Raw genomic sequence first — 6,000 nt, forward strand, 5'->3', positions numbered from 1 at the left:
ACCTGTGACTCAAGTTCTTTTTATTGTTGTTAGTATTTTCCTTTTAATAGTTCCTGTACTTACCATTGTAATCCTATTTGCGAACTATTAGTAATTGTCCAACGCAAGCACTCGACGAGTGTGGGCCTTGGAGTAGGAGTCGACGAAGGCTCCAAACCAAGTAAAACTCATTTGTGTTAGCGTTGTGATTTTTATTTTACGCTGCATACTCGCTTCAAATTTTCGATCGCTATTCACCCCATCCCCCCCCCTCCTCTAGCGACTTCTACGATCCAACACTTTGTTTGCAACCATTACAACCCGACAATCCCTTCCTCAAATGAAGGACCACCCCCTCAAGCCTATTTGCTTGATGTCATCTGATCCTTGACCTACCAAGAACTTTTTTGCCCCTTGGTCCAATTGACCTACTAGGACTTACTTGCCCTTCAGTCCACCCGACGTACTAGGACTTTGTTGCCTAGCCGCAATTAGGATTTCTCTGCCTAGTGTCTGGTCATCTTGATCTAGACATGAGAGTTCTTACTTCCTTCATTTGAGGTTAATATTCCACCCATATAGTTCGATTGGACCATGACTCTTGTGCACAGTCGGTGGTTGGTTCTTCTAGCAGTTCAAGCTCTGATATCAATTATTAGATCGTAAGCATATGAATGGGGTGAAGGTGTGTGTGTGACAACTCCTACTCTAAGACCTAAGTCATTTGAACCTTTCTGATTGGTAATCCACTAATATCAATCAAGTAATTATAATAAGATAGAATTAAAGTACAAAATACAAATATATCAATAGCCAAAAGTATAATCTTGAACGTTAGTTGTCGGAGTAGCCTTTCAGTGTCATAGGAGTCTTCTCGGAGCAACGTGCAAGTACAAAAGTCAGAGTGCATGAATATAATAAAGCTTCTAGTCGAAGTCATTTTTATAGGCCTTTTCCAGGTGCTCAGACTAGCCCCGGGCACCTCCAATGAGGCCTATCCGATCCTGGGGCTTCGTTGCCTTATCCATGTTTGGGCACCTGGACTCGGTCCAGGAGCTCGAATTGCTGATGTGTCCGCGCCTTGTCGAAGCTCTATCTCTGAAACTTCATCCATCTCGGGGCACCTCGATCGGTCCGAGCGCCTGGACCCTAACGTGTGACAACTTATCAGAGTCTACCACTTCAGCTCCGCTAGTCACCTGTTCGGCCTCTTTCCGGGCCCCTAGACCACTTTTGGACGCTTGGACTGTGTTCGGGCGCCTAGAGCCCTTTTTTCAGCCAACTTGTAAAAATTTTGATTTCTTGCAAAGCACGCCCACTTCAGCTCAGCTAGTCACCTATTCGGCCTCTTTTCGGGCCCCTAGACCACTTTTGGACGTCTGGACTATGTTCGGGCGCCTAGAGCCCTTTTTTCAGCTAACTTATAAAAATTTTGATTTCTTGCAAAGCACGTCAGGGTTTGGGTGCCTGGACCCTGACATGTGACAACTTATCAGAGTTTGTCACTTCAGCTCAGCTAGTCACTTGTTCGGCCACTTTTCGAGCCCCTAGACCACTTTCAGACGCCTGGACTGTGTTCGGGCGCCTAGAGCCCTTTTTTTTAGCCAACTTGTAAAAATTTTAATTTCTTGCAAAACACGTTAGTCTAAGTAACAAAAATTACCTTGCAAAACATAGTTAGCACATTAGAAAAATCTATCAATTTATGACTTAGATCCTATCTTTCTAAGACTAAAATCTAGTCATGGTCTCAGCTTAGACATCTAAAATGACTTTAAGCTTGACTGCACCTATTGTCCCACTGAGACTCATCTTCATCGCCCCGCTGACGTGTCCGCACCTCGTCGAAGCTCTATCTCTGAAACTTCATCCATCTCTGGGCTCCCTGACCGGTCTAGGCGCCTGGACCCTAACGTGTGACAACTTATCAGAGTCTGTCACTTCAACTTAGCTAGTCGCCTGTTCGACATCTTTCCAGGCCCTTAGACCACTTTCGGACGCTTGGGCTATGTTTGAGTGCCTAGAACCCTTTTTTCAACTTGCAAAAATTTTGATTTTCTGCAAAAACACGTTAGTCTAAGTAACAAAAATTACCTAGCAAAACATAGTTAGCACATTAGAAAAATATATCATTTTATGACTTAGATCCTGTTTTTCCAAGACTAAAATCTAGTTATGGTCTTAGTTTATACATCTAAAATGACTCTAACCTTGATCGCACCTATAGTCCCACTGAGACTTATCCTCATCGGATCTTTTTTTCTTCAGTGACTTATTTTCACTTACCATTTGCAGTCACTTGACTTGCCTCTTGACCCAACAAGTCTTTCTACCAGTTGTCAGGTCCGCAGACCCAACTAGACTTCGGCTAGCTGTCAGGTCCCACAAACCTAACTAGACTTCCTACCATATATCAGGTTGACAGCTCCCGCATACCCAGTTGTACTTCTTTTCATATATTAGGTCACTCTTTGACCTATTTAGACTTCGTACGAGTTATTAAGTCCTTAAACCTAACTAGACTTAAGTATGATATTAGGTCCTCTAGACCCGTCAATTCTTGCATACTCGGTAAAGAGGTTACACAAACATAATACCTAACTGTAATCCATTTGTTATTTATCAAAATCTGAGTTTGACCATTGGTATTTGTAGGGGATTGGTGACTGGCTTGAAGGGGGGGTTGGATAGCTAGGTCACCCCCAAATCGATTGCTTATCCTACAAAGTTAGTGCATAAGCGGAAATACAACTAACTAATGAAAACAATAAAGAAAGAATACTAAATCGCTAATAAGCTCGATGTAACGTGGTTCGGAGATTGCTTGCTCCTACTCCACGACGTGTCCTTGAGGTGGACGAACCCTTGATCCTTCGGTGAATCAGTCCCTGGCAATCTCTGGCTAGAGATTTCTCCTTCTCGATGGAGCAAACCTCTCACAAAGGATCTCTTCCTCTTTACAATGATGAAATTTAGGTTTGGGAGGAAGAGAGTAGACTTGTAAGCTTTGGGCAAAGACTATGAGTTTTCAATAAGCATGAGTGACCTCCTTCAAGCCCCAAAGCTTCCCTTAAATAACAGGAGAGAGTTGATCATCATATCAACTCATCTCAACACAGTCGACTGGCAAAATCATCAGTTGACTGGTGCTACCGTTGGAGGTAGCCAACAGCTACTTCACAACACCAACGGTTTGCCGACAATCATTTATCAGTCAACTGGTAGCTGTTGGATGAGCGAACTTAATGCTTCTGTTCACTCCCAGTCAACTGCACCAGTCAACTGCACCAGTCGACTGCACCAGCCGATTGCACCAGTCGACTGGTCCATACATACTCACACTCATCCTCTTCAGAGTTGCCCTTGAAGTCCTCTTCCTTTAGCCTTCGTCCCCTCAAATGCACTCGAGACCGCGGCTCCTCTCCGTGCCATCTTTCACGTTGCCTTGAAGTCCGCTTCCCTCGGCTCCACTCCGTTGCTCCTCGTCCGACGGTCCCTCGGATGTCTTCCACATCATCCTTCACCGACTCAAGGATCTGAGCCCTAGGATGAGCTTCCCAAGCTTAGCTGCACCAAGCTCCTCATGTGTGTTTCACCAAGTCCTGCAAGACTCAAACACATATGAAAGCCTAACTTAAATTCTTTGATACACATATCAAAACCATGACCGTACCGATCAAACTTGGGTCGATTACACCTACAATCTCTCCCTTTTTGATGTGTGACAATATGTTTAAATTAGGCACAAATAATAACATTAAAAATTACAAGCAATATGTAAATATGAGGCATAAAACCCAAGCCCCCCCTTAACATATGCTCTCATCCTTAATTTTCAAGTTTTACACATAATAACTTAAACTTTCTCATTTCTCCCCCTTTAACACTATAAAAAATTGTACCAAACAAGTACATATACCAAGGTATCAAAGTGGGCATAAAAATATCCAAAATCAACTCTTGATAATGCTTGAAAATAGCTATCAGTCGACTGTTAACTGTCACAGTCGACTGGCACAAACCCAAATCAATTTTCAGCATTTTGAAGCCAACTTCAGAAATGCATAAAAAATTCTAGAAAATTCAAAAAATTCATGAAATTTTGAACACATATTTCTTATAATGTTCTTTAACAAGAAAAAAAATGTTTTCATGAAAATTCATCATATTTTTAAAGTTTTGATAAAAACTCAAACACCTTGAAAATATGTAATTATGTATCAATTTGAAACTAGTTTTGCAATCATATGTTTCAACATAACTGTACCACAGTAAATAAAATATAAAATTATTTTCAAAAAATTTGAAATGTTCAACTATGATCTATGGATAAGATGCTCATTAATTAAACATTTGCTTTCTCCATAGTTGGCTTATGATCATTAAGAATTGATATATTTCATAATTCATCAAAATGCCATAAGTATAAGTGAATTATTTGTATCATCCTATCATCTCACATCTATGTTTAGAAAATAATGAAAGTCATTGTGAGATGAAATAAGGTAACCTCTACTTAGCCTTCTTTATCATGAATTTCTATCAAGGCTAAGTGCTCCTCCTTAAGGTCTCAAATCAACCATTTTTTAAAGATTTGAATTATGATTTTAATGGTTGACTAACCCAAAAATCCTCTAACTCTTGAGGATTGACTTTGGCACCCAATAGAAATTCTTTCTAATTGGGTTAACCAAATATTCCTTAGGGATCCATTTTCTATCTATAGTTTTAGTTTTTGATTGCCCCTAGCAAGTAGACAATGATAGGTCTCTTCATTGTTGGGCTCATTGTATCCTAATCCATTTTTCTTAAAACTTATCTTTTGGCTCCCAATAATCATATTTAGGGTTTTAGAGTTAATTTCAAATTTTCTAAGGGCATTGGTAAGGTATTCTACCTTTTCCCTTAATTTTCTATTTTTTTCTTCTAAACATGAATCATTCGAATTAGTAGAAGAAGCATGCATATCATTATCCCTAATAGGAATGGATTCTAATTTTTCTTTAAACATGCAAATATCATTTTTCAAAGATTTGTTCTATCTTTTTGCCTTAAACAAATCATCATTTGCACTTGAAATAATTTTAATTAAAACATGGGGAGGAAGATTATGTACCTCACTTACTGAGAAGTTCGAATCCGATGTTTGACCACCCCCTTCACTCGAGCTCTCTTCTTCATCTTCACTTGAGCTCCTTCCATCTTCTTGTTCGGATGAGGTGGAGGCTACATCATTAATTCCCATTAGAGCAAAATGGGACACATGATGCTCTTCTTCCTCTGATGTCGATGGATCATCGCATGTTACTTTTAGATTGTGAGATTTCTTCCCTTTTTCTTTTGTCTTCTTCTCCTCCTTCTTTCCTTCCTTCTTCTTCAAGAGGGGGCAATCATCTTTTATGTGTCCTTCTCTTTGGCAATTGTAGCAAATGATCTTCCTTTTCCTACTTTTGCTTCTTGAACTTTTCCTAGCATGGGATTTGTTAGATGAAATTTTTTTAAATGCTCTTCTCATTTTTCTTACCATGTATGCCTCTTGTTCGCTATCCATTGAGGCGCTTGATTCTTCGGAGTTGGAGGATGGTGGGGATGAAGACTTATTTTTCTTACCCTTCCTCTTGTTTGCCACAAGAGCTACTCCTCTTGATCTATGGGTTTCTCTATCTAGCCCTTCAACTCTAGTTTCATGGAGCTCCATTGTTGAGAAAAATTCATCTAGAAAAGATTTCTCTAGATCCTTTGAAATGTAGAATGAATCTACAATTGAGCTCCATGTTGAGGTTCTTGGGAAAGCATTGATGACTTTCATTATGATGTCTCGATTTGTAAGTGTCTCACATACAATTGTTAGTCCATTTAAAATTTCCTTAATTTTAGAATGTAAAATTGATATTTTTTCTCTTTTTTCAAGTTTGATATTGGTGAGTTGAGTTAGAAGGAGGTCTCTTCTTGCTAATTTTGCTTCTGATGCCCCTTCATAAAGCTCCACTAGCTTTTCCCACAAGTCTTTGGTGCTTATGT

Source organism: Zingiber officinale, chromosome 8A (genome assembly GCF_018446385.1).
Source record: "Zingiber officinale cultivar Zhangliang chromosome 8A, Zo_v1.1, whole genome shotgun sequence".
NCBI classification, from domain to species: Eukaryota; Viridiplantae; Streptophyta; class Magnoliopsida; order Zingiberales; family Zingiberaceae; genus Zingiber; species Zingiber officinale.